This window comes from Equus caballus, chromosome 1 (genome assembly GCF_041296265.1).
Source record: "Equus caballus isolate H_3958 breed thoroughbred chromosome 1, TB-T2T, whole genome shotgun sequence".
Lineage (NCBI taxonomy): Eukaryota > Metazoa > Chordata > Mammalia > Perissodactyla > Equidae > Equus > Equus caballus.
In genome coordinates, this window is record NC_091684.1 from 127524653 (window position 1) to 127549883 (window position 25231).

The following is a 25231-nucleotide window of genomic DNA, read 5'->3' on the forward strand; positions in this document are numbered from 1 at the left end:
TACTGTGGAAGCGATGGTGTGTCACTTCTGAGTCTAGTCACAAAGACATAGTGGCTAGTGCCTTGCTCTCTTCTCTTGGATTACTCACTCTGGGGAAGCTGGCTACCATGTTGTAAGGAGAGGTCCACATGTTGAGCAACTGAGGCCTCAGGCCAACAGCTGTATAAGTGAACTTGGAAGCAAATCCTTCAGCCCTGGTCAAGTCTTTGGATGACTGCAGCCTTGGGTGACAACTGGACTGCAAACTCAAGAGAGACCCTAAGTCAAAACCACACAGCTAAGCCACTTCTATATTCCTGACAAAAACTCTGAGATAATAAACGTTTGTTGTCTTAAGCCACTAAGTTTTGGGGTAATTTTTATGTAGCAATTAATAACTAATATAGTTACTGGTATATATGTATCTTTGCTTCTGTTCTTGTCCTCCTATGGTCTATTTTCAATACAGCAGCCAGTGATCATGTTAAAATCTAAAGTAAATCACACTGCTTGCTTACTCAAAATCCTCCAGTGGCTTCCCAATTCACCAAGAGTAAAAGCCAAATTCCTTACCATGACTTGAAGGCTCTTCATAATCTGGTCCCCCATTACCTGACCTCCTCTCCTACTCCTACTCCTCCCTGATCATATACACTGCCAGGTATGTTCCTGTCTCAAGGCCTTTGTACTGGCCGTAACCTCTATGCTCCAGAAATCCTTATGACTAGGCTCCCTCACCTCCTTCAGGCATATGTTCATATGTCATCTTTTCAGGGAGGACTTCCCTTACTACCCTATTTAATACTGCCCCCAGCATCCTTTATTACCATTTCCAGTTTTTTCTTCAATACCCTTATCTCAATCTGAATTTACTATTAAATTACACTTATTTTGTTTATCGTCCCTTTACTAAAATGTTACCTCTGTAATGGCAGGGATTTTGTCTATTTTGTTTACTAATGCTTAAAATAATGCTTGGCACATGGTAGACATTCGATAGCTGTTGAATGCATGAATGAAACTGCACTGCCACCTTGCCAGCACAGAACCTGTAGTAGCCAAGTATTTACCCCAAGGCAAGAAACTGGAATAGGCTCTTTTTAAAGAAACTGAATTTGTTATTTGAGAAGAGATCTAGGTGTGTCAGCAGGGGCTGCTACATGTGGTTACACAGTTTGTGCACTGAACAAAGATGTTTGGCCTCATGCTCCAAGCTTTTGGGTATTTTTCCCAATTCACTCCACTCAGAAAGGGGTTTATTTAGCAATTCGCCTAATTTAGCATACCAAACATAGTAATTTTATAATTAAACTTAAGTTGTAGTCAATTTTATGGTCTCAAACTGACCTAGGTTCCATATCACATACCTTAAAGAATCAGACATAGCTATCAGCTGCACAAGGTAACCCAATATTGTTTGCTGCAAAAGGGAGGACCCACTCAAATTTTCCCAGTGGTTTCCACATTGATGGGCTTTCATTCACTTTTCTTTTCAAAAAGACTAACGTAAGATAAGATCTATATATGCAAGATCCATATATAGATCCTTCTTTTTACTCCCTCCTCTTTGACCTTAAAGCTTATAATTCGACCATGCAGACTTCACCTCCCTGCCCTAGGGGAGGTGAGAGATCTCATCTCCTAAGGCAAATCTCTAACTTAGTTTCCAATATTTGTAAATGAATGTCTCTCCTTGATTTCTTCCACTTAATATGGTCATTCTCCCATTCTTTCTCACCATTCACCAAGATAAACTCAAAATGGATCAAAGATGTAAAGGTGAGACCTGAAACCCTAAGGCTTCTAGAAGAAAATGTAGGCAGTACACACACTTTGACAACAGTATTAAAAGGATCTTTTCGGACACCATGTCTTCTCAAAGAAGGGAAGCAATAGAAAGAATAAACAAATGGGACTTCATCAGACTAAAGAGCTTCTTCAAGGCAAAGGAAAACATAATTGAAACAGAAAAACAACCCACTAATTGGGAAAAAATATTTGCAAGTCATATATCTGACAAAGGCTTAATATCCATAATATATAAAGAACTCACACAACTCAACAACAAAAAATCAAACAACCTGATCAAAAAATGGGTGGGAAACATGAACAGACATTTCTCCAAAGAAGATATATGAACATGAAGATATACGAACATGTGCCAATAGGTACATGAAAAGATGTTCATTATCGCTCATCATCAGGGAAATGCAAATCAAAACTACACTGAGATATCACCTTACACCCATTAGAATGACAAAAATAACTAAAACTAATAGTAACAAATGTTGGAGAGGTTGTGGAGAAAAAGGAACCCTCATACACTGCTGGTGGGAATGCAAACTGGTGCAGCCACTATGGAAAACAGTATGGAGATTCCTCAAAAAATTAAAAATAGAACTACCATATGACCCAGCTATCCCTCTACTGGGTATCTATCCAAAGAGCTTGAAGTCAGCAGTTCCAAAAGTCCTACGCACCCCAATGTTTACTGAAGCATTATTTACAATAGCCAAGACATGGAAGCAACCTAAGTGCCCATCAACAGATGATTGGATAAAGAAGATGTGGTATATATATACAATGGAATACTATTCGGCCGTAAAACAGAACAAAATTGTCCCATTTGCAACAACATGGATGGACCTTGAGGGAATTATGTTAAGGGAAATAAGCCAGTTAGAGAAGGACAAGCTCTGTATGACTCCACTCATATGAGGAATTTAAAAATGTAGACAAAGAGAACAGATTAGTGGCTACCAGGGGAGAGATGGGGTGGGGGGTGGGCACAAAGGGTGAAGGGGTGCACCTACAACACGACTGACAAACAATAATGTACAAGTGAAATTTCACAAGATTGTAACCTATCATTAACTCAATAAAAATTTTTTTAAAAACAGGGTCATTCTCTAAACTTAAATGTCTTCTGTTCCCATCAAACTTTGTACAACACTTTTTCTACAAATAACTGGCTTTACTATTAACTTTATTTAACAATATTTGTATATTGCTTATGTGCCAAGCACTGTTGTAAGCACTTATAAATATCAACTCCTTTAATCCTTGTAACAATCCTGTGAAACAGGTATTATAACCATCCTCATTTCACAGATGAGGAAACTAAGGCATAGGAAGGTTAAGTGAATTGCTCAAGGTCACACAGCTATTAAGTGATGGAAGTGAGAGTCAAGAACCTGGAGAGTCTGGCTGGATTCCATGCTCTAAATCAGCAGTTCTCAAAGTTTATCTGTGGGCCCCTGGGGATCTCTAAGATCCTTTCAAAGATCCAGGAGGTCAAAACTATTTTCATAAAAACAAGAACTTGTTATTTGTCTTTATCTCTGTGTTGACTGGCAGTATAAAAGCAATGGAGGGTAAAACAGCTGCAGCCTTGGCACGAATCAAGGCAGCAGCATCAAACTGTACAAGTAGTCACTGTATTCTTCATCACTATACTCTCACAATAAAAAAGCCACTTTCACTTACAAATATTCTTGATGAAACAATAAAATTATTAATTTTATTAAATCTTGATATTGATTACATTTCACTGCATTCTTCCTCTCTGACCTAATTCTGGGATACTGGCACCCATTCAAGCTTCCTCTCCATACACCCCAAAGGGAAGTCCACCCTTGGACAGAATCTGGGCACACAGCTCCCAATCAGTTTCCCATTTTAGGGAAAGGCCGACTAAGGAAATATACCTGCACAAATTCAGAGGAAAAGAACTGATAGCTACTTATAGTAATCAATATCATTCTTCAACATGAATTGAAATATAAACAATGAATGAATATGGAATGGTGGGAACTGATCCTAGAAAGAGAGTAAGGCCACACCATGAAGGCTTGGTATCCATGCTAAGGAATCTAAATTTAAACCTGTAGGCAATGGGGAATCCTATCATCCTAGAATGGAAAGGAGGGTTTAACTAAACACTTCACTACCATTTTTTATATATCTCAGGTTGTTTTGAAAAGGATTCAAGGTGCCTTTAAAAAAACGCTAGATGAGGGGGCCAGCCCAGTGGCATAGTAGTTAAGTTTGCACGCTCCACTTCAGCGGCCTAGGGTTCACTGGTTCAGATCCCAGGCGTGGCTCATCAAGCCATGCTGTGGCAGCACCCCACATACAAAATATGGAGGAGCACTGCCAAAGATGTTATCTCAGGGCCAATCTTCCTCAAGCAAAAAGAGGAAGATTGGCAGAAGAAGTGAGCTCAGGGCCAATTTGATATTGTACTTTTCTAGCCCAGTAAAGTTAATTAGCTTCTTAGCACTTTTCTCTATCTGCTTGGTAGAAGAGTAATATAGCACACAAAGAATCATCTCAGAGAAATGGAAATTGGGGACCTATTTACCATCATGCAATCTCCCCCAAATCCTCTGTGGTTTTAAAAGCTTCTCTCTTTCCTATTGTGTCCTTTCTGCCTAATTTCATCTTAAAACTCTAAGTTTCACTAGTATGTTCTAAGGCTGTGTTCACCTTGATTTTGCTTTCCTTCTTTTTTTTTTAAATTGAGTTCATAATAGTTTACATTGATGTGAGGTTTCAGTTGTACGTTATTTCTTGTCTGTCACCACATAAGTGTTCCCCTTCACTCCCTGTGCCCACCGCCCACTCCCCTTCCCCTGGTAACCATTGAACTGTTTTCTTTGTCCATGTGCTTGTTTATACTCTACATATGAGTGAAATCATCTGGTCTTTTGTCTTTCTCAGTCTGGCTTATTTCACTTAGCATAATTCCCTCCAGGTCCTTCTATGTTATTGAAAATGGGATGAATTTGTCTTTTTTATGGCTGAGTAGTATTCCATTGTATATATATATGCCACACCTTTTTTATCCAACCATCACAGTGGATGGGCACTTGGATTGTTTCCATGTCTTGGCTATTGTGAATAGTGCTGCAATGAACATACGGGTGCATATGTTACTTTGGATTGTTGATTTCAAATTGTTTGAGTAGACATCCAGTAGTGGGATAGCTGGGTCATATGGTGGTTCTATTGTCAGTTTTCTAAGGACTCTCCATACTGTTTTCCATAGTGGCTGCGCAAGTTTGCACTCACACTAGCAGGGTATGAAGATTCCCTTTTCTCCACACCCTCTCCCAGATTTGTTACTTTTACTCTTAGTGATTATAGCCGTTTTAACAGGTGTAAGGTGGTATCTTACTGTAGTTTTGATTTGCATTTCCCTGATGATCAGTGGTGTTGAACATCTTTTCATGTGTTTATGGGCCATCCATATATCTTCTTTGGAAAAATGTCTGTTCATATCCTTTGCCCATTTTTTTGATCGGGTTGTTTTTTTATTGTTCAATCGTGTGAGTTCCTTATATATTATGGAAATTAACCCCTTGTCAAATATATGATTTGCAAATATTTTCTACCAATTGGTGGGTTGTCTCTGTTTTGATTCTAGTTTCTTTTGCCTTGTAGAAGCTCTTTAGTCTAATAAAGTCCCACTTGTTTATTTTTCTCTTGTTTCCCTTGTCTGAGAAGACATGGTATTCGAAAAGATCCTTTTTTAGTTCAATGTCAGACTGTACTACCTATATTATCTTCCAGGAGTTTTGTAGATTCAGGACTTATCTTCAAGTCTTTGATCTATTTTGAATTTATTTTTGTGTATGGTGTGAAATAATGGTCTACCTTCATTCTTTTGCATGTGGCTGTCCAGTTTTTCCAACACCATTTATCAAAGAGATTATCTTTTCTCCATTGTATGCTCTTGGCACCTTTGTTGAAGATTAGCTGTCGGTAGATGGGCAGTTTTATTTCTGGGCTTTCAGTTCTGTCCCACTGATCTGTGTGCCTATTTTTGTACCACTACCATGCCATTTTGATTACTATGGCTTTGTAGTACATTTTGAAGTCAGAGACTGCGATACCTCCAGCTTTGTTCTATTTTCTCAGGATTGCCTTAACAATTCAGGGTCTTTGGTTAGCCCATATGAATTTTAGGATTCTTTGCTCTATTTCCGTGAAGAATGTCACTGGGATTCTGATTGGGATTGCATCGGATCTGTAGATTGCTTTGGGTAATATGGACACTTTATGTTTATTCTTCCAATTCATGTGCACACAACCTTTTTCCATCTCTTTGTCATCAATTTCTTTCAGTAATGTCTTACAGTGTTCACTGTATAAGTCCTTCACCTCCTTGGTTAAATGTATTCCTAGGTACTTTATTCTTTTAGTTGCAATTGTAAACAGAATTGTATTCTTGAGTTCTCTTTCTGTAAATTTGTTATTGGACCATAGAAAAGCAACTGATTTTTGTAAGTTGATTTTGTACCCTGCAACTTTACTGTATTTGTTAACTACTTCTATTAGTTTTCCGATGGATTCTTTGGGGTTTTCTATATATGACATCACATCGTCTGCAAACAGTGAGAGTTTCACTTCTTCACTCCCCTTTTGGATTCCTTTTATTCCTTTCTCTTCCTCTGGCCAAAACCTCTATTACTATATTGAATAAGAGTGGTGATTGTGAGCATCTTTGTCTCATTCCTGTTCTCAGGGGGATGGAGCTCAGTTTTTATCTGTAGAGTATGATGTTGGCTGTGGGTTTGCCATGTATGGCCTTTATTATGCTGAGGTAATTTCCTTCTAACCCAATTTTGTTAAGAGTTCTTATCATAAATGGCTGTTGGATCTTGTCAAATGATTTCTCTGCATCTATTGAGATGATCATGAAGTTTTTATTCCTCAATTTGTTGATGTGGTGTATCACATTGATTGATTTGAGGACACGGAACCATCCTTGTGTCCCTGGTATAAATCCCACTTGATCATGATGTATGATCCTTTTGATGTATTGCTGAATTTGGGTTGCCAAAATTTTGTTGAGAATTTTTACATCTATGTTCATCAGTAATATTGGCTTGTAATTTTCCTTTTTTGTGTTGTCCTTGTTAGGCTTTGGTATCAGACTAACGTTGGCCTCAGAGAAAGTGTTAGGAAGTGTTCCATCTTTCTGAATTTTTTGGAATAGCTTGAGGAGGATAGGTATTAAACCCTCTCTGAAAGTTTGGTAGAATTCCCCAGGGAAGCTGTCTGGTCCTGGGTTTTATTCTTTACGATGCTTTTGATTACTGTTTTAATCTCTTCCCTTGTGATTTGTCTATTCAGATTGTCTGTTTCTTCTTTGGGAGGTTGTAAGAGTCTAAAAATTTATCCATTTCCTCTAGATTATCCATTTTGTTGGCATATAGTTTTTCATATTATTCTCAGCTCTTTGTTTCACTGGTCCTCTCTACTGCCTTTTTTGTTTCAATAGCATTTATTTCTGTTCTGATTTTTATTATTTCTCTGCTTCTGCTGACTTTGGGCTTTAGTTGTTCTTTTTCTAACTCAGGTAGGTGTAATTTGAGATAGCTTATTTGGGATTTTTCTTGTTTGTTAAAGTGCGCATTGAGATGAATTTCCCATGTAATATGACTTTTGTTGCATCCCATATGAGTTGGTATGGCATGTTATCATTTTCATTTGTCTCCAGATATTTTTTGATTTCTCTTCTAATTTCTTCAATGATACACTGCTTGTTCAACATCATGTTGTTTAATCTCCACATCTTTGTCCCTTTCACAGCTTTTTTCCTGTAATTAATTTCTAGCTTTATAGCATTATGTTCAGGAAAGATGCTTATTATTATTTCAATTTTCTTAAATTTATTGAAGTTTGCCTTGTTTCCCAACATATGGTCCATCCTTGAGAATGTTCCATGTGCACTTGAGAAGAATGTGTATCCTGCTGTTTTTGGATGGAGTGTTCTAGATATGTCTATTAAGTCCAACTGGTTTAGCTTTTCATTTAATCCCACTGTGTCCTTGTTGATTTTCTGTCTGGATGATCTATCCATTAATGTGAGCAGAGTGTTGAAGTCCCCTACTATTATTGTGTTGTTGTTAATATCTTCTTTTAGGTTTGTTAATAGTTGCCTTATGAACTTTGGTGCTCCTGTGTTGGGTGCATAGATATTTATAAGCATTATTTCTTCTTGATGGAGTGTCTCTTTGATCATTATATATTGGCCCTCTTTGTCTCTCTTTACCTGGTTTATCTTGAAGTCTACTTTGTCTGATATAAGTATTGCGACACCTGCTTTCTTTTGTTTGCTTGGAGTATCATCTTCAAACCCTTCACTCTGAGCCTGTGTTTGTCAGTGGAGCTGAGATGTTCCTGGAGGCAGCATATTGCTGGGTCTTGTTCTGTAATCCATCTTGCCACTCTGTGTCTTTTTATTGGATAATTCAATCCATTACTGTTTAGGGTGATTATTGAGGTATTAAGGGCTGAATGCTGTCATTTTATCACTTGTTTTCCGGTTTTCCTGCATTTCCATTATTTCTCCTCCTGTGTGTTTTGCTCTACCCATTGAATTACGTAGTTTTTTATGATGTGTTTCTTTGTTTTCTCCTTATTCTTTGTGTCTCTGTTCTTTTTCGTTTAGTGGTTACACTGAGGTTTGTATTCAGAATCTCTGTATAACATTGTCCATTTTCTGATGGCCTCTTATTTTCTCAGTCGAAACCGATTCAGTCCCTTTCCTCATCCCCTCCAAAGTTGTTTTTCTCATATCTTATTCCATCTTGCATTGTGAGTTTGTGGTTAAAATGACAGGATTATCTTCGTTTTTGGTGTTTTCTTTCCCTCTAGCTTAATGCTATAGTTGAATATTTGCTATCTTACTCTGATTCTGTCTACCTGTTTATCTCCTTACTCTGTGTTTTGCGACCCCTTTCTCCCCGTTTTGTCTCTCCCCTTCTTTTTCTTTCAGGTATGAGGGTGTTCTTGAGGATTTCTTGTAGGGAGGGTCTTGTGACTAGGAACTCCCTTAGCTTTTGTTTGGGAAAATTTTAACTTCTCCTTCATATCTGAATGATATTTTTGCTGGATAGAGTATTCTTGGCTGAAGATTTTTGTCTTTTAAAGGTCTGAATATGTCATTACATTCTCTCCTAGCTTGTCAGGTTTCTGCAGAGAAATCTGCTGGAAGCCTGATAGGGGTTCCTTTGTAGGTTATTTTCTTCTGCCTTGTTGCCCCTAGTATTCTTTGTCATTCATTTTTGCCAGTTTTACTACTACATGCCTTGCAGTAGGTCTTTTTACATGGACAAATCTAGGAGATCTGGAAGCCTCTTCCACACAGATGTCCCTCTCTTTCTCTAGGTTTGGGAAGTTCTCTTCTATTATCTCTCTGAACATGCTTTCTGCTCCATTCTCCTTCTCTTCTCCTGGAATGCCTATAATTCTTTTTTTTTTTTTTGAGGAAGATTAGCCCTGAGGTAACTACTGCCAGTCCTCCTCTTTTCAGCTGAGGAAGCCTGGCCCTGAGCTAACATCCGTGCCCATCTTCCTCTACTTTATATGTGGGATGCCTACTACAGCATGGCGTGCCAAGCGGTGCCATGTTCGCACCTGGGATCCGAACCGGCGAACTCCGGGGCGCCAGAGTGGAACGTGCGCACTTAACCGCTGCACCACCAGGCTGGCCCGCTATAATTCTCATGTTGCATTTCCTCATTGAGTTGGATATTTCTCGGAGACTTTCTTCATTTCTTTGTAGTCTTAGTTCTCTCCTCCTCTGTCTGGAGCATTTCAACATATCTATCTTCAATTATACTGATACACTCCTGTATGAAGTCCACTCGAGCACTCAGGGAATCTGTATTTTGTTTTATCTCTTCCATTGTGTCTTTCATCTCTAATATTTCTGATTGATTCTTCTTCATTGTTTCAATCTCTTTTGTGACATAGGTCCTGAATTCGGTGAATTGTTTCTCTACATTCTCTTTTACCTCTTTGAGTTTTTGGATGACAGCCATTTTGAATTCATTGTCATTTAGACTACATATTTCTGTGTCCTCAGGACTGAATTCTGGGTGCTTGTCCTTTTCTCTCTGGTCTGGAGATTTGATGTAGTGTGTGATGTTGCTAGAGGTAGGCTGGGTCTTACGCATTCTGATCTTAGTCAGTTACAGTTACCACCTAATGCCACCAGGTGGGGGTCGAGAGCAGCATATTCTGAGTCCTCCAGCCTCAGCCGATATCTCAGGCAGTGGAGCAGTGTGGGGCTGGTGGGTGGAAGGGCGCTTTCTCCTGTACGCACTCCAGGCTTTCTCGATCAGCTCTCGCTATCTGGTCTCCCAGGGTGTTGGCTTGATGAGGTCACCCCTTGCAAAAGCTTTTGCCTGTTAGAGGGCTTCCCTCTAGGCTGCAAGCATGCTAGGGAGCCCTTGGTGAGCTCATGAATGAGTGATCCCTTTCCCATTCCTTCCGTCACGGAACCTCCCTCGGTCATGATCACAGTCTTTAGAGGAGGAAGCAAAGTTCTCTCTTACCCCATTCCAGCTCCTCTGAGCGGGGCTCCAGCCTCTCTGCCCTCCATTGTATGGCTGCATATCTCTCCAACGTTTTTGTGTTGTTAGGATGTCCTCTGTTGGAGTATGGGTGCCCCTTTTTGTCGTATGTTGGAGGGGAGTGAGTCCCAGGCAAATTCACTCTGCCATGATGCTGACGTCCCTCTTTTTTTTTTTGAGGAAGATTAGCCCTGAGCTAACATCCACCTCCAACCCTCTTTTTGCTGAGGACGAGTGGCCCTGAGCTAACATCTGTGCCCATCTTCCTCTATTTTATATGTGGGATGCCTGCCACAGCCTGGCTTGATAAGTGGTACGTAGGTCTGCACCTGGGATCCAAACTGGCAAACAGGAAGCGAAGCACGCAAATTTAACCACTATGTCCCTGGGCTGGCCCCGAATTTTATTTTTGACACTAATTTAAAGAGATGAAGGAAGAGTATTGGAGTACAGTAAACAAAATAGTAGCACCAAATTAAACTCAGCTCTATAACTGAAATGCCAAATGACTAACTGGAGAGTTAAATCTCATACTCTAGACCCTAAAACTTCATTAAAGTGAGACTTGTCATCATTAAACAAGGAGATTACATATTTCTTCTTTAGAGCAATTGAAAGATTGGGAACTAGATAAGCCCTGGAGACTCACACAGTGCTATTTATCTTCTGATTAATCCAGAAAGGAAAAAAACTGGGCAAACTGAAACCTCGAGTTTTTAACTGCTTTTGAATGCAACTACATATATCTCCACTTCTGCCATGTACCCTTTGACTACTTTCCTAAGAATATCCATATTCAGTGTATATTCTTCATATACTTTCTAAATATCTTCTCATTCACTGATTCCAAAGACAGTCAATTTTGATTTTCCTTCAGCCAATACATTTGTGATGTGAAAGAGAAAGTAAGTTTATCTTAGTGCAAATAAGATTCCTTCTACTCCATGTCTCCCTAAACAGTTAATAAGAGTTTATAAATGTTTATCCACATGCTCATCATTTTGCTGAAGGCAAAATCATCTCATCCATACAAACCATACATTCCTCTAAGGGAGTAGGGAAAAAATCAGACCCCTCCAACTGATTCTCGAGGTGGTAACTTTTAGTAAAAGAAAAAGAATTTTTTTTTCTTCAATATGTATTTATAAAGCACTTTTAAAAAACAAAGTTGACAAGTTTAAAAGACTTCCAACTGCATTTAGGTATCAAGAGTTCCTTTATTTTGAAGTATATGCTCTTTCTGATTAAATAGAGCTATTCAAAAAATTATTAATTATAATTTAAATTATTAAATTATCTTCAAGAGCAATTTTCTATATTAATATATAAAATTATATTCCCCAAATACATTTTTATCACTGTTTGGCCAAAACATTACTTTAAAAAGGCAGAAATCAACTGCAAAATAAACAGCAATCTAAGCAATTATAATCTTTTACTTCACAATAAGATTAGTAACGCAGGTTCCAATGCTTAGAGTAACTCTGAAAAAAGATGCATGGTCACTAATAATATTTTAGTTATTAAGTGTTATTCTCAAAAACACATTATAAATAAAAATCTACCTCCCACTCCACCCTCAGTATCTTACCCACCAGAAAAAAACAGACCCTAAAACATGCCTCATCATGATGACTTAAGTGTACCTTCAAGCACTTTAGATTTAAAAAATTTTAAGTTACTATGCCCAATTACATAAGGTTACAGGCTTAAGTCTACTCACACAGTTGAGGTTGATGAGCAAACAGCTGTCCTGTATCTTGAGACTGACATTAGCTTCCTGCCTTCCCTATCCTCATAAGCAGCTACTTATAGTTTGAGTTTTATGCAAGAAAACATTTTAAAGCCTTCAGTGTTTTACTGCAGCAGACTTCAGATTCATTCCTGTAACACATTTAACATGAAACAGAGTTGAGACAGTTAAAATTAACTATGAACATTTTAATTGTATGAAACTCTAAGGAGTATTTTCACTATTATAATAGCTACATAAAAAGGGCTGTGAGGCAAAATTAAGAAATAAAAACATTTCATTTGGTATTAGACACCAATAGATAACATAACAATGTGTAACTTTAACATACAGATTTTTCTTCACCTGGCCACAGGCTAGGTGAGCAAGGATTACTTTTCATAATCAGTTATACCCAAAGGGAGCAAAACTAGGTATCTTCCTATTTTTCTAAAGGTTAGCTAATTTATCTAGCATAAACAACCACCAACTAAAGAACAACTTTTACAAACAGTCAGTCAATGGGGTGACTTCAGTGTCCTAAGAATATCCTTTGGGAGCCTCCTGATTGGGGAGAATGAAATTCTTGGTCCTATTGTGACAGGAAGAGGAGCCCTATTTCTGACACTTACTATGAAGGTTTACAGCACACTTCCCACAGATTCAATTTCCTATAGACCATTATTGCCACAGGTTAATCAAGTGTTAGAAGGCTTGTCTGGCAAATAAAGCTGCGTTCAATCAAAATGTCCTAGAATACCAGGATAACTACTTTTCCCCAACATGTACAATATTGGCCTCAATTTCTATAGTAAATTTTAGGAAAAGCTTTAGGATTTCAGAGTAAATTTACTATTTAAATTAACAACATGGTTTAAAAACACCAGGAGAAATAGCATACACTCAAATATCACTGATTAACTTTTAAAGCATTATTTAATGCTGAAATATTTATTGCAACATTTGCTATGCTATAAAAGATGACCAAAGGTTTTAGGATTCATTCAAAATAATTCAAAGGTTTCTCTATAATCTACTTATTGTGTACCTGTAAATGGTTTAAGAAATAATTCAAAATCTCATAAAGGTTGTAACTTAGAGTAACTTTCACACAAGTTAAAATATTTGTCCAACAGTCTAACTGTGCTTCAGGAGAACTTACTGAAACTTTCTGATTTTCACCACAGGTTTAAATGAGCCCAGAGTACAACACAATAGCCAAAAAAAAATTTGCAACAATCTTGGGCTATAAAATAGATGCGTGCTTTCTATATAATAATTATTATTAGCTAATGAGAGATCATGATGTAATAGCACCCTGAGAATTTTACATGCACACTTAATCTTCATTCCACCCTAAAAGGCAGGTACAATTATGACCAACTCTTTACAGATTATGGAACTGAAGTTTGGAGATATTAAGAATTTGTTTAAGATCACAGAGCTAGTAAGTAGCAGAGAGAGGACTTGAATCCAGATTTATTTGTCTCCAAAGCCTAGGCTCTTATGCATGAAACTAGATTATAGGCAACAGCAATCAACTGTACTGATCAAACCATGTCTAGAACTGTTATCTGGATTTGGGACCCTATGTTAAGTGAGATATTGATAAGTGAGTGTTATCACGAAGCCAACAGGACAGTTATAAATTCAGGAAAGCCATCTCTTACAAGAAATGACTGTTAGAAATGGGAGTAAGTAACCTAGAGAAAAGATAAAGAAGAATGTATTCTGAAGGGCTGTTAAAGAGCAAAAGGAGGAGGCTTATCTCACTGGCATAAAAGTACAGAATTTGAAACAATGCGTGCAAGTTTCAGAAGATAAATTTCAGTTCAATACAAAATATTTTCTAATGCTAAGGAGTCCAACAGCTGGAACAGACTCCCTCCTCTATCACTGAGTTTGTGTAATTAAATATTTGACCCTCAATCACCAAGTAGTAATCAATTTAGGTAAAATTAACAAAGAATGTTAAAATTCTTTGCAGATGAAAGTTTATGAGGAATAGTATATATTGAGTCGCAAACTATCTCCCCACAAATTACTTATTAAGAAAGGAAAATAATAACTTTTGAGTGGAAGCACCTGGCAGGTACCACATTAACCAAAAGATCAAAGTTAGTATTACCAATAATGGGACAAATGGACATGTGCCTCCTGATGTGATGCACTGAGGAGCACACATCACTAATGTAGAATTCCTGTCAAAACTACCTTTCCTAAAGTTAATCCCAAGGACACATAAAACAAATCCAAATTGAGGGAGATTCTATAAATAAATGGTCGGTCACTCTTCAAAAATGTCAAGTCATAAAAGACAAAGAAAGGCTAAGGAAACGTTCCTGATCAAATGAGAATAAAGAAACATGACTACTAAACACAATGAATGATTCTAGGTTGGATCCTGGACTAGGAGAAAAATTATTAAAGAATGCTATTGGGAAAAAGACAGAAATCTGAACATGGACTGCATTATTATATCAGTGTTAAATTTCCTTAATCTGATAAGTGAAATGTCCTTGAAAATATGAGATTGCCCGTGTTCTTGGTAAATACACATCTAAATATTACAGGGTAAAGGAACATGATGCATGCAACTTAATCTCAAACAGTTCAGAAAAAAATAATATGATAAAGAATGAAAGAGCAAAAGCGGCAAAATGTTAACAATGGGTGAACCTTGCCAAGGGGTATTTGGGACTTACTTGCATTACTAATGAAATTTTCTATAAATTTGAAACTATTTCACAATAAAGCCTGAGAAAAATAAATATTTGAACCTGATGTTCTAAGGATTCCAAATACCTAACAACAACAAGCAAACCGTATTTCCTTTCTTATCTCCATACATTCAAAATCCAATCCAACAGCAATTTAAACTGATCTGTGATTACCTATTCAATGAATTATAAGAAATAGTGCTCTCGTTTAAAACATCAAATGCGAGTGCTAAATGAGGTGTGCCATTCCACTAACAACAAGGTGTGACTCAGCGGATCTGAGTCAAGTGAATGTCTGCCTCCTCCCAACCTTGTTATTCTATTCCAACCTTCCCCAAACAGGACTGCAGTTAAAAACACAAACTTCTCCAATAGAGCACTGCCATTCTTCAAATGGGAATGCAAAAAGTGTCTCCTTGCTAACAACTCCAATTTAAGCTAATTTCTGGTTATGCCAGGTAGCATAGCAGAACCAAAGCAAGAGATAACGAGTGATCAATAATAAACAAGAAAAATACTAAAAAAAAAAAGTCACCCCAAACAAACAAAACTCTATAATGCCAATAAACAGCCAGTGAAGCATTCATTTACTACAACAGAGCACCTGGAAAACACAAAATAATGTTAATCACTGAGAGACTAACACACAAGTGGATAATACAAAACATTTCAGTGGTATAACACCATAAAATAAAGAGACAGAAGAAAGAAAAGAGGGAGGGGAAAAATGAGAGAGGGAGAATATGAATGAAAGACAATACGCAAGAAAGGAGAAAATCCTGACGGTCACACATCACCATGCTAATTTCAAGTTCTTCTTCCTCTCCTGTTTATATATTTTCTTCCACATTTTAACTTCTGTTTATCTTCTATTGTCTTCCACCTCACCTGCTGTAAAAATCAGTCTTTGTAAGTACACCAATTATTTGCATCTTATGCCCATACTCCATTTTTTTTAATGGTCAAGAGGCCCAGAACAGTAGTCTCTATCAGGAAAATCTCACAATTCACCTTGGAAAGGAGCAAAATGATAGAACACATCACATAGCTCATAGCCTAACAGGAGGAGGAAGGAATTGGAGGGGGAGATAGCCAGTAAAACTGAAGAGCCAGGCTCGACAAAGTTGACCTGGGAAAAAGAGATGCATTTTAGTCTCCTATACTGATCTGTATATACTCTCTATTAGGCATAAACTACCCATGGCACAATACTTAGTGGTACTTTAGCTAATGCCAGATCAGGAGCTCTGTTACTGAGCTGCGGCCTTCTTTCAGAAGGGCTTTAGATCAGATTAGTTTTTGTAACCCAAAAGCACCAAACACTACGTTGTTCAAAGAAGCCATTTTAATTTGAATAAGTACTTGTAGAATGCTCAACTGTAAAACAAGAAAAATTGTTTTATCCCAATCCCCATCCCTGCCTTCTCTCTCATTTTCTTAGGTAGCATGTCGTCAAACCTTCTACCCCACCAGATCTATTTACCAGCTCACCAAATTTTTCCTCCAATCTTAACTCAAACTCCAATTCGCTGAATGCTGCAGGTAGATGCTGTTGTAATAAAAAGAGTGAGAATAACCCACACTGTGAATGAGAGACTTGACCAACTCAAACCTAAAATTTAAGCCAATTTTAAACCTAAAATTCCCAATTTTAAGAAATATGGGATGCGTATATGGGAATTTCTATGTATACATACATAATATATTTGAGAGAGCAGGGAGTGAGTTTTCAGGTACCCTTTGCTTCTAAATCAACCCTTGGCTAGACTGCCAAGGAGATTATAACATAAACATGAGTCAGCAAATACAGCTCACTTCACAGGCTTCACTAAATCATTAAGTCAGATCAACATGGTCTACAGCTGAATTTCCAGCAAACCCCTAATATATAACATTACACATCATAAACCTTTGGGGCCGGCCCTGTGGCTGAGTGGTTGGGTTCGTGTGCTCTGCTTCAGTGGCCCAGGGTTTTGCCAGTTTGGATCCTGGGCACAGACCTAGCACTGCTCATCAAGCCACGCTGAGGCGGCGTCCCTCATGCCACAACTAGAAGGACCCACAACTAAAATATACAACTATGTATTGAGGTGATTCAGGGAGAAAAAGCAGGAAAAAAAAAAGAAGACTGGCAACAGTTGTTAGCTCAGGTGCCAATCTTTAAAAAGAAAAAAAATCATAAACCTTTATCTGTAGCTTCTACTGTATTTCCCTTAACTCAAATTGTACTATGTAGGTCCCAACTCTGAGGAGAAAGGAGATGATATAGAAAGAAATGAAAAAAGGCTTCAAACAATAAAACTTAATATAAGGTAGAAATAGTAGGGGCCAGGGGACAGGAAGTGTTTCTAAACAGCCATGGTTCAACTAGCCCATTCAAAATTTAGTATATCTTGTAAAGGCGAGTTTAATAAGCAATACTATTTTAGAAGAGGTTTTAGTTAAGAGAAAAGGTAGCTTTTTGGGAAGGGCAGGGGGAAATAAAGAATAAAATAAAAGTATAAAGAATAAGAAAATAATAGTAGGCAACTCAACTCTACCCCAGCAATAATTTTCACCCTTTTGGTTCAATATAGATTTTTCTTTTTCTTTTTTTTTTTTTTTCTTGAGGAAGATTAGCCCCCAGCTAACTACTGCCAGTCCTCCTCTTTTTGCTGAGGAAGCCTGGCTCTGAGCTAACATCCATGCCCATCTTCCTCTAGTTTATACGTGGGACACCTACCACAGCATGGCTGCCAAGCAGTGCCATGTCCGCACCCGGGATCCGAACCAGCAAACCCCAGGCCGCCGAGAAACGGAACGTGCGAACTTAACCGCTGCGCCACCGGGCCGGCCCCTCAATATAGATTTTTCTATCTTCCCTACCAAAACTAAGAAACAAAGCCTTACATTTAAACTAGAGGAAAGGTCCCACTCCTAGGTTTTACACACACGTCCACAAAAAGACGTGTACTCCAATGTTCACAGTGGACTTATTTATAACAACCAAGAACTGGAAACAATCCAAATGCCCAACAAACACTGAATGGACAAATTGTGATGTATCCACACAATGGAATATTATTCAGCAATAAAAAGAAAGGAACTACTGATGAACATAACAACATGGAATCTCCAAATTATTATCCTAAGTGAAAGAAGACAGATACAAAAGACTGTATAATGTATGACTCAATTTAGATGGAATGCTGCAAAAATCAGCTAAGACAGAAAGCAGATCCAGGGACCAGGGGTAAGAGGCGAGATTAACTCCAAAGGGATACAAGGAAATTATGTGGGGTGATGGAAATGTTCTACGTCATGATTATGGCGGTGGTTACACAACTGTATTCATTTGTCATAACTAAAACTGCACACTTAAAATTAATAATTTTTATTGTACACACATTTACCTCAATAAAGTTGATTTTTAAAACTGATAAAATAGAACAGAGTGGAAACAGCCATTTTGATTCAAAATATTACTCAGAGTTATATCTATGTTTGGTATAGGATAAGTATTACAAGTTTGAGTTACACCAAGAGGAACCACATAACTGATGACTTCAAGTTTCTGCAAGTATCAATTTTCCACTAATTACTTTATTTTTTATCTTAAAATAATTTTCTAAATAATTATCCTTATTTAGCTATAAGCAGAGAAACAAACTTTTCCCTTTCTTACTGTCCTTCTATGTCCACTTCTTACATCATTTCAACATCTTGAAAAGGATTTGGTACCTTGAACAAGATCAATTTGGATTTTTTTTAATTACACATTATTTAATAATAAGCACAACGCATGAATTGGAGCTTGAACACAGTCATCACCAATTTTTAAAGCTGTATGAGTAGGGCAGCTTATAATTCTGACAAATTCTACTAAATATTATTTGCTAGTCCTAGATTTTAAGTGTAACTGACATTAAGCAATTTATTGCATATCAACAAAAGACATCTCCCAAATAAAGGCAGCATAGCTTGTTCCTTTCATCAGGAATCACCTCTGAATGTTTCCGAATTCTTGAGAAAGCAGTTTCCCCACACTTCCTTGCTCAATCATTAAAGTTATGTTACAAAATAATTCATGTTCCTAAAGAATTTTCAATTTCTAAGAACGTCCGTTTTTTTTAAAAAGTCCTTCTCTGGAAAAGATTAGTAACTAGTATTCAAATATAAAACCTAAAGATTAACTTATAGTAAATTGGGTAATTTGAGGCCAAGAGACTTCTTTGGAGAATTTAGAAGTATTTTTAAGAAAAATCACAATTCATTTAAAACATTTTTACTCATTTACCACAAATAAAATGCTCAAATTAGTTGCTATGTTTTTTAAGCTTAGCCTTTCAATTTAAACAATTTTTCTGAATTCTATTAGTATAATAGTTATATCAATGTTGCCAAGATAAAATACTCTAAACACCTTCAATGAACCCATTCACTCACTGCTGACTCATATGCAGAGCCATGAGGGATACTAAAACATAAGACACAAATCTAGCCTCAATGAGTTAGGTGGAGTCCTGCTCCTTTCTTAACCACTTAGAAGTTTGAATAAATTAAATGTTACTACCCATCTAATAAAATATTAATATTGAATAATATGTTTAAATACCATGTTCAGTTTATTATATTCTGTTGAGAATACACAATTAAAAACATTTTTTTTTATTTTAGGAAGATTAGCCCTGAGCCAACTGCTGCCAATCCTCCTCTTTTCACTGAGGAAGACTGGCCCTGAGCTAACATCTGTGCCCATCCTCCCCTGCTTTATATGTGGGACGCCTACCATAGCATGGTGTGCCAAGCGGTGCCATGTCTGCACCCAGGATCCAAACGAGTGAACCCCGAGCCGCCAAAGCAGAATGTGCCAACTTAACCGCTGCGCCACTGGGCCGGCCCCTAAAAAAGATTTTTTTGCAACAACCATCAAACCATTTTTTCCCCTGTAAATTCTCTTGCATTCATGCTGGTTAATAGCTATCTTGCACATAAAAACTACGTGTTGCAAGTGAGACATATATATGGAGACAAGTAACTACAAAAATACTAATACAAAGCACATGTTAAGACACAAGTCACTTTCCCTGGTCAAAGTTAGGTCATGTAAGTCAACCCATTACATTCGATAACACAATTTTAGGAGCCATCTGTCTTGCTCACCACTATATTTTTAGTACCTGGCACACCTGCATAGAACAGGCGGTCTAGGCACTCAAATGTTTATATAATTGATTTAACACTTGACTTGCATTTATCCACATCACAAAAATAAATCCTGAACCCCTATATATCAACTATAGGAAATATCTAGTCATCATGTAAAAATCAAATTACCAGAGTCTTTTCCATCTTTAATTTTCAGAATCAGTCAGAGAATTCTTTAACAGTGCAGAACATACTAATCTGGTTTAAATTAGCTCCTTTCCTCCTTCCAGGCCATTAAATAGTCAGCAGATTAATCTATGACAATCTAAAAATAGCATGCCAGAAGACAAGTCCCTGTTTAAGACTCTCTAATTTGTTCTATATTCTCTTCAAGAATTTAACAGCACCAATGGTCACTTAAGAAAGACATAAAAACTGTACTGAAGTACAATCGAGGTAGTCTCTTTTCACATCATTAAAGCATTCTATGTGTATATTTTCACTACTTCTAATGCTGGAAAAAGCACCAGTAATTTGACTAATTTTCAAGTCTCCCTTAATTAGGAAAAAAGTATACAGCATATTAGCTTTAAAACTACTTAGGAGTCAACACTTGAATCTGCACTGACCTCGTTTCAATATTACATAGAGATCACTTTGATAATCTAAGTTCCTATGTTAGTGATACCTGACATAATTTGTTTGGCAGGCCTAAATCCCTCATTCCAAGATCAGGCTTTTCTCTTCTGTTTCTCTGTGTAGTTATAAAAAGCAAAATAAACTGGGGGCCGGCCCAGTGGCACAGCAGCTAAATTTGCACGTTCTGCTTCGGTGGCCTGGGGTTCGCTGGTTCAGATCCTGGGTGCGGATATGGCACCACTTGGCAAGCCATGCTGTGGCAGGCGTCCCATGTATAAAGTAGAGGAAGATGGGCACGGATGTTAGCTCAGGGCCAGGCTTCCTCAGCAAAAAGAGGAGGATTGGCAGATGTTAGCGCAGGGCTAATCTTCCTCAAAAAATAATAATAAACAAAATAAATTAAACAAATAAGAATTTTAAAAAAAGCAAAATAAATTGCTAAGCATCATACTCTTTGAAGCCATTTAGCATTTGGCTGAAAATTGTTTCCACTTCATCAACAATGGACCCCATAATAGCTCCTTACTTAGTGGTTTTAAATCTGCTGGATGAGTCAACTGGATCCAACACTAGCTTCAATGTATTGCTAGGAAGTTAAAGTCCCAATGACTTGGCTTTAAGTCAGCCAGAACCAACTACCCAGGAGAGTATGATTCAAAATGTCAAGAGATAAGCAAGTTTAAAAAGTCAAGAGCTTTGGGACTGGCCCAGTGGCATAGTCAAGTCTGTGTGCTCCAATTCGACAGCCTGGGGTTTGCAGGTTTGGATCCCAGGTGCAGACCCAGTACCGCTCGTCAAGCCACACTGTGGCAGCATCCCACAAAAAAGAGAGAAAGGTTGGCACAGATGTTAGCTCAGCAACAATCTTCCTCAAGCAAAAAGAGGAAGACTGGCAACAGATGTTAGCTTAGAGCCAATCTTCCTCACCAAATAGAAACAAGAAAGTTTTTCTGAATCCACTAAACATGGATTTCCCTATATAACCTTTACATCAATGTTTCTCAAATACATGGATTAACAGCATCAGAAAATTGCAAACTCCTAGGTCCTTCCCTACAACCTAATGAATCAATTTCTCGAGGCTGAGCCCAAGGATTAGCACTCTCTAAACAAGCTCCCAGGGATTCTTAGATTCAAGTTTGAGAACCACTACTTTAGATACATGCTGGGAAATACTATTTTAGCACAGAACCCAGTAAGTACATATTTACAGCTGAAAGAAAATGGCTTCAAATTACTGTAATGGTGATAATTTTAGAATAATTTAGGTTGCTTAAAATTAAGTCAAAGGATCCATCTCAAAAGAAATCTGTTAAAAAAACACTGGTTTCCCACTATAAACTTTGGAGAACCACCATTTAAAATTTTAGCAAATGCTTTTTGTTGGCTAGGCATAAGAAAACGTAGTCAGTACTTAACTATAGTAGCTGGTAGGTAAACAAGTGGCTTTAACTTTTCGCCATTTAGTAAGCATAATAACTAAAATAAGGGTAGTAGTAATATAGAGATTTCCTAATCAGATACTGGGGCAAAAAATTTATGAGTAAAATTAGGGGGAGGTGGAGGTTAAAGTACACAGTAGGAATTAATCAAAATGAAAAGTCTTAAACTAAGACAGTACTCTACTCCTGGGGTGATAATGGTCCATTTCATAGGCTTTGCTCTGAATTCCTGGAGACGCATGGTGGTAGAACAGAAAAAGAGCACAGAAACTTCCAGTTTCAAGATTAAAAAGTTTCTCTCAAAACTCATGCAGTAACAAGAAGAACAAGAAATAGGAATACAAACTGTATCTTCAATGAAACATGAGACAACTGTAATCCTGAACCACAACCTATTTATGACATGGTGAGTGAGTGAAGGGGATGGTAAATGACTTAACAAAGGGAAGAAAAGCCAAATCTAAGTAATTGGTTGAAGGGAAAGGAGTCAATATAGCATGAGCCATTTGCCCTAAGGAAATCTGGAAGTTGTTAGGAAAATGAAAGTTTGTATAAAGAAAATTTAGATCTCCCCTCTAATCATCAAGCCCCCACCGAAATGAAAGAGTTCAAACGGCAAACAGAAAAGAAGCTTCTTAGGCAAAACAGTAGTGCATGGAAATAGAAGAATTGGAACCACTATTTTTCTGAAAGTCTCCTTGTAGTAAGCATTGTAAGCACTTTATATACATTTTCAAAATTATCATAGGTTTAAGGGGTTATACTTTTTAGCATTTCATATTTAAAGCATGCAAACAGTACACACCTCTCAAAATCTTGGAGATACACATTTAGCTCATTCAATTTATGGAAAACGTGTGCTTTATAATCAAATGGCAAAGCCAATCCTCACTGACCTCACTCCAGTTTGGATACCACAGCTATAGATGAACTGGTCATATAGGACCAAATGTAGTTGTATAACTAAGGTTCTTTCATATCTGTGACATAAAGTGGAAAAGCTGTGGCAGCTATGGGGAAAAAGAAGAGAAAAAGAATAACTTGAGAAGAGAATAAATCCCTGGCTTCACTCTCTCTGCCTCACTTACTTCCAGAGGGTGAGGACCAATCCCCGTGAGAATACTGTCAATGCTGTCCTCCTACACTAATAGCAGAGACCAAACAAGCCCTACTTCACGAAGAGGGCTATTTCTCATAAAGAACTGAGAATTTTATAAGTTTTTCCCTGGTTTCTTCCTTTCTTCATAAAATAGGTAACATACGCAACAGGTACACAAATGTTTGACTTCATAGAACAAACTTACAATATATCAACTATGACTATATTATTCCTTGATGTTCATATTTAGCAGAGAATGAAAACTTCTATGGTTAATCTGGTTTCTTTTCATCCTTTTTCTAAACTTCTAAAAAACCAACTATTATGCAATAAAAGTTTCCACCAGAAAGATGAAACACCCGAGATTGAGGTGACGTCAGCAAAATGGCAGGGTGAGCAGTTTTCGCTGTCTCTCCCCCTTCGAATCTACAACTAATTGGACAGTCATCAGTCAACAAAGGCTATCCACACAGCATCTCAGGACGCCCGAGAGACCTGTGCTGCTATACATCGGAAGGCAGATGGACTTCTCCCTGGGAGGAGGTGGAGATAGGCGAAAACTCTCTGACCCCCGACCCCCAGACAGACTAGTACCAGCAAGAGACTTTCTTCTAGTGGACACACTCACAGCATCGCCACGCACAAAGGGCAGACATGTGTGGGTATCGGTGGAGCAACAGTGGAAACAGGTGACTACAGCCCTACCTAAAACCCCCGCGATTGCCCCTAAGCCCAGGGGGAAAATCCACTGTCCCACATAAGTGGCAGGGAAAGCCTCTACTTGCCATTAGCAGAGAGACCCTGCCCAGCATTCAGAATGCTGGGAGGCTCCCAAAGAGGAGGATCCCAGGCAGGGCAGCAGCCCACCAGCCACCTCTGATTCACGGACTCCGGCTGTGTCCCAGAGGAGGCAAGAGACACCCAGTGTGACTATGTGTGAGGGTGGGGGCGCCTTGGAGTCCCAGTTGCCCTGCTCCATGGTCCAGGGGGAAAATCCACGGTCCTGCACCAGCGGGAGGGAAAGCCTCTACTCGCCATTAGTGGAGAGACCCCGCCCAGCATTCAGAACACTGGGAGGCTCACGGAGAGGAGGATCCCGGGCAGGGCAGAAGCCTGCCAGCCGCCTCTGACTCACAGACTCCGGTTGTGTCCCAGAGTGGGCAAGGGCCACCCAGTGTGACTGTGTGAGGGCGGGGGCACCTTGCAGTCCCACCTGCCCTTCTCTGTGGTCCAGGGGGAAAATCCACTGTCCCACAGCAGCCACAACAAAAGCCTCCAAAAAGTGGAGTGGCCCTGCCCAGGAATCACAAGGCTTAAAGACCCTGAGGCACAATTAGCAAAGCTGGGTGAGCTAAGCACAGACTGCAGTAGATACCCATAGCTCTGCTGTGGCCCACAGTGGACAAGTGAGATCTTGCGGGCCCTGACAGTGACAAAGCTGTGAATATAGGTGATCCTGTTCCCAGCTGCTGGGATAGCCCATAACACTGCTGCAGACCCTAAGGTGGGAGCACGTCTAGGCGGTCTGTGACCAGCAACCTAAGACCCCCTTGCAATTGTCCCCACAGCTGACAAGGGACCTCACAGGACCATTGTGACTATGAGGAAGGGCCCAGGTCCAGGTAGCAGCAGCTGACATGGATCCTGGTTGGTGCAGATTAATAAACAGCAACCCTCCCCGCTCTCCAGTAGAAGCAAGTGGAAGCAGTAACTAAACTCTACCTCTATGCAGAGGCACAAATCCACGTCATCAAGCAGTAAGAAAAAATATATTAAATCTCCAGAACAGAAAGAAAATGACAAGTACCCATAAAAGAATCCCAAATACAATGAAATCTACAAGGTAAATGGCAATGAATTCAAAACAGCCATCATTAAAAAAACTCAACGAGTTAAAAGAGAATACAGATAGAAAACTCAACGAGGTCAGGAGCTACGTCACAAAAGAGCTTGATAGCATAAAAAAGAACCAATCAGAAATACTGGAGATGAAGAACACAATGGAGGAGATTAAGAAAAATCTGGACTCTCTGAACAGTAGGGTTGATAATACGGAGGACAGAATTAGTAATTTGGAGGACAGGAATATAGACATGCTGCAAACAGAGGAGGAGAGAGAACTA

General features: G+C 38.5%; 1 protein-coding gene across 33 annotated transcripts in view; it reads right to left on the bottom strand.

The window, feature by feature from the left end:
• ZFAND6 (zinc finger AN1-type containing 6) overlaps positions 1-25231 on the bottom strand; it is an 80939-nt gene that overhangs the window by 26002 nt on the left and 29706 nt on the right. For 8 of the 33 annotated variants that reach the window (XM_070232377.1, XM_070232510.1, XM_070232418.1 and 5 more), the window contains exons 2-3: positions 19570-19682; positions 12073-12233 (exon numbers count right to left, since the gene is read on the bottom strand). The exons of 8 other annotated variants lie outside the window; for them this stretch is intronic. The gene's annotated coding sequence lies outside the window, so the exon portion shown is untranslated. Of the gene's footprint in view, positions 1-12072; positions 12234-12713; positions 12800-19569; positions 19683-25231 lie in introns of those variants that run through there. 17 more of the 33 variants (XM_023652345.2, XM_070232488.1, XM_023652335.2 and 14 more) reach the window with 4 other exon arrangements.